We start from the raw sequence: 8,829 nt of genomic DNA, 5'->3' as shown, positions 1-8,829 counted from the left end.
ACTGTGAGTGAGCCGATTCCCTTGGCTGAGAAGCAATCCCACACATGAATGGTTTCAGGATGCTTTACAGTTGGCATGAGACAAGACTGGTGGTAGCGCTCACCTCTTCTTCTCCGAATAAGCTGTTTTCCAGATGTCCCAAACAATCGAAAAGGGGATTCATCTGAGAAAATGACTTTGCCCCTGTCCTCAGCAGTCCACTCCCTGTACCTTTTGCAGAATATCAGTCGGTCCCTGATGTTTTTTCTGGAGAGAAGTGGCTTCTTTGCTGCCCTCCTTGAAACCTGCCCTTGCTCAAAGAGTATCCGCCTCACAGTGCGTGCAGAAGCACTCACACCAGCCTGCTGCCATTCCTGAGCAAGCTCGGCACTGCTGGTAGTCCGATCCCGCAGCTGAAACAGTTTTAAGATACGGTCCTGGCGCTTGCTGGTCTTTCTTGGGCGCCCTGGAGCCTTTTTGACAACAATGGAAGCTCTCTCCTTGAAGTTCTTGATGATGCGATAGATTGTTGACTGAGGTGCAATCTTTGTAGCTGCGATACTCTTCCCTGTTAGGCCATTTTTGTGCAGTGCAATGATGGCTGCACGTGTTTCTTTAGAGATAACCATGGTTAACTGAAGAGAAACAATGATACCAAGAACCAGCCTCCTTTTAAAGTGTCCAGTGATGTCATTCTTAATTAATCATGACTGATTGATCGCCAGCCCTGTCCTCATCAACACCCACACTTGTGTTAATGGATCAATCACTAAAACGATGTTAGCTGCTCCTTTTAAGGCAGGACTGCAATGATGTTGAAATGTGTTTTGGGGGTTTAAGTTCATTTTCTGGGCAAATATTGACTTTGAAAGTACAGTAATTGCTGTTAAGCTGATCACTCTTTGACATTCAGGAGTATATGCAAATTGCCATTATAAAAAATGAAGCAGTAAACTTTGGAAAAATTACTATTTGTCTCATTCTCAATACTTTTGGCCATGACTGTACACAAGTCTTTACCCTGGAAAGGAAGTTCCTTAACATATTTCACAGTTTCAGTTTCGTTTTTGAATGTTTTCTTGTGAGCCGTAAAAGTGGCTTAATACCTCTGACCACGTTGTTGACAGCAGTGACCTGGGGGTCAGAAATGCTTCCTGGGGCGATCCCCATGCTGTCCCAATGTCTTTTGAGCACTGTCACTATCGTTTTGGACACTTTTTAGGCTTTCTACAGACTGCCGGGGGTGCCGCCGCAAAAATTTTCGGGTCTTCCATAGACTAACATTGGGCTCGTTGCTTGGGTCAAGCACCCGAGTATCACGGTGAGCTCGGCCCGAGCTTCGAGCACTCGAGCATTTTAGTGCTCGCTCAACACTACTTATGACATATCCATTTAATGGATGCTACTGAAAACCAAACGTTACCCATACATTTCTATGTAAAAAACAAACAACCTTTTACTGGTTTCCAAGGAATAGCATAGTCTGCTATGCCTATACCTTTTTGTGCTATTCTTGTGTATACCTGGCATAAGGAGGCCACAGTATGCTCTTTTGGCCCTTGTTTGGCAATAAGAAAACTACAGACACACTATTGTATACATTATACGTTCCTAGGGTACAAAAACAAGGTATAAACAAGGCCCTAGCTCACAAAGGATTGTTTAGACTGGACCTTTCATCTTAGATGAATCTAGGGGTATATGTTTTTAGCTTTTCAATGTAAATGGGAATGTTCTCATTAACTACCAGCAAACAGAGACCTTGAAATAAGTGAAGAATCAAAATATAAAGTCTATTAGAAAGTTTTATTACCTTCATTATAGGAATGATTAGCTTTACGTACATTGAACTGGAAAAAACACTATAATTTCTCATTACAAATCCTCTGAAAAATAAAATATGCAGTACTGCGCTGTTGGTCAGCATAATCTGCCAGAGTAAATTTCACACAGGACCAGGACAATCCCAGAAAACCAGGAATACTACCAGGTATCAATGTAAAATACCCTTTCATGGAAGGACACATTTGCATATAGGATTTATTAATTTCATTATCCTCATGACACTTGATTGAAAAATCGATCTTTATTTTCTATGCACTTGTAATTATGTTCAGGAGACAAACGGGTGCTGGCTGTATGAGCGCAGCTTGGAGTGTGGGTGAAGAAGATAAATGAATAATTTTTGTTGTACCACAGTAATGTTGAACAGATTGACAGGCAGAAACAAAGGCATATCGATTGATCAAATAAAGACCATCTCTCGAGATACTCATTTAGTACACTAAGATCTCCTTAAAACATGCAAGAAATGATTTTCAACCACTCTAACTCAGGCCAGCTAATGACCGCATAATCTCATAATGCTGTTAGCATGCATGACCACCTGCGCTCCTGTCTAATAACTTGTGATTAATTGTTCTGCTTGTCATGGGATTTCAGTAAGATTGGATTTTAGTGCTGCTTATGTTGTCTTTGACCATTTTGAATTAAGTTGTTTACTTTACAGTAGTACTTGTACATCTTACATATTGTCATACCCTTACATTTAAGGAATTCAGTGTAATCCAAGTTTATGGACCCTATGAACCACTGCTTAAAGTCAGAAGAAGAATTTCTCCTGTAAGGGCCCTTGCACATGACCATTTAAATTGGAGAAGTTCTATCCTTGGTTTTGATGGATAGTAGTGATGAGCGAGCACTAAAATGCTCGGGTACTCGTTTCTCTGGTCGAGCAAATTGGAATGCTCGAGTGCTCAATCCGAGAAACGAGCCCAAAGTAAGTCTATGGGAAACTCGAGCATTTTTCCGGCGGACCCCCAGGCGGTCTGCAGAGGGCCTAAAAATTGCCCACATCGATGGGAACAGTGCTCAAATGACATGGGAACAGCATGGGGAAGACCTCTGGAAGCATCTCTGACTCCCTGGTCACTGCTGTCAACAATGTTGTCAGAGTATTAAGCCACTTTTGCGGACTCACAATAAAACATACAAAAACAAAACCAAAATGGATTTTCCTGAGAAAAATGTTAAGGAACATCCTTTCCAGGGTAATGACTTGTATATAAGGCAAAATAAATAACCAAAAACAAAAATGCTCCTCCACACCTTGGGCTATGTTCACACGTAGCGTTTTTGATGCGGTTTTGCACTTTTGCATTGCTTTCAACGGTGAAAAATACATTCACTGGTAAATGTCATTTTAACATTTTACTCCCTTATCTGGCCAGGTGGTGTGCGAGACATGATCAGAATGTGTGGAATCACCCTGTATGGTTTCTTGCTCCATGTGATCGCACTCCGTCTGCAATGCATCCTCTTTAATTGTGAGCAGAGAGCATTTCAGAAGACAGAGAAGCGGGATGGTGATACTAATTATGGTGTCATCGCTGCTCAGCATCTTGGTGGAGTCATCAAAGTTTTGGAGGATGTTACAGATGTCTGACATCCATGTTCACTCCTGAGGTCTTACGTGTGGAGTCTGACCTGAATGCCGGTGGCCTTGTTGATGCTGGTAGTCAACAACTGCCCTCTTCTGCTCATAAATCCTTCCCAACATCTGCAATGTAGAGTTCCAACGCGTGGGGACATCGCACACCAGTCGGTGAGCTGGAAGCTTCAAACACTGCTGAAGCATGGCAGCGGGGCAGAAGCTGTACTTGACTTTCTAAAATGGGCACACAGGCGGCGTACTTTAACAAGCAGATCTGGCAGATCTGGGTAGGTTTTGAGAAACCGCTGAACCATGAGTTTAAGCAAATGGGCCAGGCATGGTACGTGTGTGAGCTCGCCTCAGTTCAGAGCCACCACCAGGTTCCGGGCATTGTCACACATGACCATGCCTGCCTGTAGGGTCAGCGGAGTCAGCCACAGATCTGCCTGCTCTTTCAGACCTGTCCACAACTCTTTAGCATTGTGCGGTTTGTCACCTAAGCATATTAGCTTCAGCAAAGCCTTTTGCCACTTGGCCGAGGCAATGCTGTAGTGCTTCCAGCTTGTGACTGATGTGGTCATTTTGGAGATGGAGGTTGAAGAGGAGTAGGAGGAGGAGGTGCAGGAGCTGTAGAATGTGGGGCAACCCTGATTGACCCAGGGTCCACAATCCTCGGCGTCAGGAGGATGTGTTCTGTCCAAGGTCCGACTGGGTCCTGGCTTCCACTATATTAACCCAGTGTGCCGTCAGCGAGATGTAGCGTTTCTGCCCACAAGCACTTGTCCTCGTGTCTGTGGTTAGGTGGACTTTCCCAGTAACGGCGTTGTTGAGGGCACGGCTAATGTTGTGGGACACATGCTTGTGTAATGCGGGGACGGCACACTGGGAGAAATAGTGGTGGCTGGGGACTGAGTACTGAGGGATGGCCGCCGCCATCAGGTTGCGGAAAGCTTCCGTCTCCACGAGCCTAAAAGGCAACATTTCAATTGCAAGCATTCGCAAAATGTGTGAATTTAATAGTGTGGCCTGTGGGACGATGGCTGCATATTTGCGCTTGCTTTCCAAGGACTGGGGTGGGGACAACTGAACGCTGCGCTGGGACAAGGACATGGATGTGCTTGCTGATTGTGCTAGTTGAGAGTGTCCAACGACAGGTGCAATGCGGGAGGCATCTTCGCATGCGCCATGGACAGGAGACTGGCATGAATGCACAACAGCGGAAGAAGCAGTGGTGTCACCCACAGACACTGTTTCTGGACCCTGGGGTTCAGACCACTTAATCGGGTACTTTGCTGCCATGTGCCTGATCATGCTGGTGATGGTCAGGCTGCTAGTTTTGCTACCCCTGCTGATGCTGGCCTGGCAGGTGGTGCAAATGGCCTTTTTGGGGTTACCTGCAGAGTCTTTAAAAAACAACCAAACTCGGGAAGACCTAACAGTTGAACTGGCAACTTCCTTCGTGTTGGCGATGCGTAGAATGCTTTCCTGCCTTGTGTCTGCGGCCACCACACTGCTACTTCCTGCCTGTTGTGGTGCTACGCCTCCCTCCCTCTGTGTGCTGCTGTCCCCCTGCCAGATTGGGTCAGTTACTATATCATCCACCACTTCGTCTTCCACTTCCGCACCCTAGTCCTCCTCCTGGTTTTCTGGCAATTGTGTCTCATCATCACTCATCCACTTATTGCGACAGTAATTGCATTTTCCCACCGTTGCCTTCGAGTGACCGTGGCTGCTCAAATATTTGGGCATCGCTACATGCATTTGGAGTGTCCAAGTGTGGGATCAGTTGTCTCCAGGCACTCAGCATGGTGGGAGGAAGGAGGATCAGGGTGAGGAATATGCGGTCCAGACTCACGGCTACGGAAGACTTGACCGTGTGGAAGACAGGGTGGTGGTGGCAAAGTGACTGGAAGCATTATCTGCTATCCAACCAACAACCTTTTGACACTGCTTCGTGTTCAATAGTGGTGTTCTGCGGTCCCCTAGTAATTGGGACAGGAAGGTCGAGCAACCCGATATGGGTGGCACAATTTCAGCTTGCCAACGGCTACGGACTCAGCTTCGGCCTCTGCATGCACCATCACCATCACTTCCACTTCCCCGTCTCTTGCCACGCACCATGCCCATTTTAAATATAATATTTTCCACGTTCACTACAAATGGCTGGATTTGAACCGCAGTTATATGTGATACATCTGACAGAAAACAACGGTTTTAAAAAGCTGGCCTGCAGTTTACTAATACTATTCTTCACAGCATCCTCATGTGAATAGCTTCACCGACACACTGCAACAAGATGGAAATGGAAACTAGAAATGACTGATTTTGGAACGCAGTTATATGTGATACGTCTGATGGAGAACCACAGTTTTAAATAGTGGACCTGTTGTTTACTAATACAATTCTTCACAGAGACCTGTGTGAATAGCTTCACTGACACACTGCAACAAAAGGCAAATGGGGCCAATATTTTCCACATTCAGTTCAAATTTCTGGATTTTTATCGCTGTAATATGGAAAAGCTCTGGCTCTATTCTGCAGTGCTGACAAGCAAATGGAGCCAAAAAATGGTGTACTCTGGATTGCTTTTTAAGCAAATAATCAGGATTAAGATAAAAAAAAATGAGCCCTGGCCACTGATATCTGGGGATATGTCTACAAATATCTGTAATAGCAGGATCAGTCGAACGTGCAATGGACCCTCTTGTGCAGTATGCACTGCAGTCTGCCACATACACTGCCTGCCTTGCTTTTTAAGCAAATAACCAGGATTAAGATAAAAAAGTAGCCCTGGCCCCTGATATCTGGGGCTATGTTTACAAATATTTGTAACAACAGCAGCATTGGACAGAACGTGCAATGGACCCTCTTGCTATATGCACTGCAGTCTGCCACAAACCCTGCCTGCCTGCCGAACTCCTGCTTTCACCATTCACCACTGAATATATGCAGCTGGATTAGTCCTCAGAAGGACTGTTAGTTCAGATGGATATATAGATATGCTGTGGAATACCTATACTAACTATAAACAAGCAAATCTCTCCCTGACTCAGCAGCAGCTCTCCCTACTCTGCCTGTTTCACCCGGTCTTATGTAGACCCGATGACGCTGTGCTGCCAGCCAATCACTGTAATGCCCACAACCAACATGGCTACAGCATTACAGTGCGTGACAAGCAATCCCTGCATGTTCATTGGCTCTCTAAAGAGCGTCAAAAATGCAAGGCGGGGACCCGAGCTTCCGCCCGAGCAATCCGGAAATACTCGCCGAGCTTGGCGAGTATGGAGTAGTGGTGAGCTTGTTCGCTCACCACTAATGGATAGCACTCGTACCCATGATATTCTATGGGGCTGTGCAAATGCCCAATTTTGATCTGAGTGTTAAAATTTACGCCTAAGCGTAAAATTGATAAGAATAGAACTAACTAAAATTGTCGCCATAGACTGTAGTTTCATGGGAACTATTTCAGTGATAGAAATCACTCAGCTAAATATCGAACTATGCTGATGCCATTTCAAGCCATAATGATAGTCAATTTGGTTTACTTGTTACTAGTCAGTCACTGCAACCGTGACATGAAAGTAGCAAGAAATCTAAATATTCTGGACTTTGAAAAGAGTTGAATATTGTAAGAAAGCTGACTGTCATATCAAAATTGCTATTGAAGCTGCTCTGTGACATCGTTTGTATTCCCATCCCAAGTCGTAAGATATCTGTTATGGTTTATTTTAGTGCTTACTAAGAAACATAATAATACAGTTTCTGGAACAGAAGTTTCAGGTATTACTGGCATACAGCTGAAGAGGACTCTTTGGGGAAGCCCTCTTGAGCAGTAGTTGGCAGCAAATCAACATTGCTTAAAATACTCCTGCCAATACTGATTGGCTTAGATCATACAAGTAGCAGACAACAGCTCACAGTCCTCCTCTCCTTTTTAGCTTAATGCCAAACACAGTTTACAGATGTCCAAACTTAGGTTCTATGAGCAGTATAGTGGAATAATAACATACACTGCTCTTTAGCCCTCAGTTTAACCTCAACACCACCTTTAGGCCTCTGTCAAACGGCTATTGAATTGCAGCTGTCACATTTTAACTATTATATTGCAGCTGCCTCACTTGAACCTCCAGGGCTGTAGGGTTATATAATGATCTAAGTTCATCCGATCCACTGTTGTGTTACCCCAATGTGGGTGTCAGAATGCATCCACTTGATAGCTGACTAAAAGTGGTCTTTAGAAATATCCTTGAAAATCAACTGAATACAAGCCACTGTTTAATTTTACTTATATATTATATATTTGTTGTGTTATATCTGTTTGTTGTGTTAAATCTGTTCATGGCATCATACACTTTTTAGGGTATATTTGTGTGAATATAGATTTCATACATTATTTTACATTGTCAAATATGAAATTAAAAACGTATCTTCTAGTCTTCAATTGTGTGTTACACGTATGCTTGCAAATAAACATTTCAAAGGAATAAAACTTATCTGGCATCGAACTACATTATTGCTAAACCCTCTTCACTTTTTTTCCTCATGTGGCCTCATTATCACCTAGAAGCAACTTCTGTGTTGAAGTCAATGTTTTTCTCAAATTAAGGGTCACAGCTTGTTTCTCCACAGTCACATGTCCTCATCTGCTCCTGGGAACTGGCAAGTTTCCCTATTCGGCTGTGGAAATCAGTACCAGTGAGGTGTTGTATTAAACTTATCGCAACTGGGTATTATGGGCGATTCATTTTCTGTCTGGAGGTTTGCCGCCTAATACAAAGCAGATGGTATTCAGAGAAACAAGGAATTAAATCTGCTTTGTTAAACTCAGTTTAAATGATAATAAGTCTTTAATCCTTCCACCATCCTACTTGAATGATATTCTCTGTGTACAGCTTCTGAAATCGTTACCGACAACTTGGAAAACCTGAGGTGCTTATGTCCTCTTGAGTAAACTTGTCCTGATCCATAAGTGGTCTTCTTCAATCCAAAAAGCTCCGAGAGTCTAAATCGGCATTTTTAAGCAAATTACTGAATCCGACTTTTTCTTATTTCTTTAATATCACTGTGAACAGTCAAGAACGCAGTTGAGTTAGTATGATGAGGACCAACACTAATTTCCACTCAAACTTTCTGTAATATTCTATCGTTGTCAAACATTTCCTTTGCAGGAAATTTGATGATAACATGATAACGGTTAATATTATTGCAGTCAATTCCATACTTGTAATCCTTATTAAGAATGGAAAAAAAAAACTCTTGCTGAGATTGAGTTGACTTTTTTCTCCCTGAATACTGGTAAACATAATTAGCCTTGTTAACCTTAGTTTCTGTTGCAAAGAAGCAAATTAGTCTGTAGTGATTGGTTTGTTGCAGAACATTTGTGTAATTAATTGACGGGACAAATCTGTCTCCTAATA

General features: G+C 43.4%; 1 long non-coding RNA gene across 1 annotated transcript in view; it reads right to left on the bottom strand.

The window, feature by feature from the left end:
• Positions 1 to 3,135: 3,135 nt before the first annotated feature.
• The window catches only part of LOC141165205 (uncharacterized), a 41,559-nt gene continuing 35,865 nt past the window's right edge, over positions 3,136 to 8,829 (bottom strand). The window contains exon 6 of the long non-coding RNA XR_012251093.1: positions 3,136 to 8,474. This is a non-coding gene — a long non-coding RNA (uncharacterized lncRNA). The remainder of the gene's footprint in view (positions 8,475 to 8,829) is intronic.

Source organism: Phyllobates terribilis, unplaced genomic scaffold, assembly GCF_046119375.1.
Source record: "Phyllobates terribilis strain yellow unplaced genomic scaffold, ASM4611937v1 Scaffold_11__3_contigs__length_659146591, whole genome shotgun sequence".
NCBI classification, from domain to species: Eukaryota; Metazoa; Chordata; class Amphibia; order Anura; family Dendrobatidae; genus Phyllobates; species Phyllobates terribilis.
This window is presented reverse-complemented; position numbering and strand designations above follow the sequence as displayed.